Source organism: Protopterus annectens, chromosome 8.part0, assembly GCF_019279795.1.
Source record: "Protopterus annectens isolate FY-2018-M chromosome 8.part0, PAN1.0, whole genome shotgun sequence".
NCBI classification, from domain to species: Eukaryota; Metazoa; Chordata; order Ceratodontiformes; family Protopteridae; genus Protopterus; species Protopterus annectens.
Window position 1 is genome coordinate 494,081,817 of NC_056741.1, and position 411 is coordinate 494,082,227.

Consider the following 411-nt stretch of genomic DNA (forward strand, 5'->3'; position numbering starts at 1 on the left):
TAACCATGGGGAAGCCCTTAATATGTGTGTGGCACAGAAAGGGGATATTAGAGAAAGTGACTTCCAACAAGTCACACTATTTCTGTGTCGCACAAGCAGAGGTTCCCTAATTAATGTTTTCAAAGCAGTCTGCCAGAGGTAAGGAGGTGGACTTAGGTCACTGTGAACTGGCTAAGCTTTGGAATGAGTGGGCTGGATGACAAAACATCCCCTCAGAATGTATCATTACCAACTCTACCAAATTAATAGCAAATGACATGCCTCCAAATGTTGCTATAGCAACCAGTTGCCACTAGCAACCCTGATACAGCCATGTAACATCAGATTATCTCTAAGGAGTGAAAAAAAAATAAAGGGAACACTGTCAGAAAACCCAGTGTGTTAAAGAATAGACACAATACAAGCAACTTG

General features: G+C 41.6%; 1 protein-coding gene across 1 annotated transcript in view; it reads left to right on the forward strand.

Annotated features, from left to right (window-relative positions):
- The first annotated feature begins 335 nt into the window (after positions 1–335).
- Positions 336–411, forward strand: part of LOC122808900 (cortexin-3-like) — a 139,609-nt gene continuing 139,533 nt past the window's right edge. Inside the window, exon 1 of the mRNA XM_044080017.1 lies at positions 336–411. This exon is cut by the window's right edge and continues 138 nt beyond it. The gene's annotated coding sequence lies outside the window, so the exon portion shown is untranslated.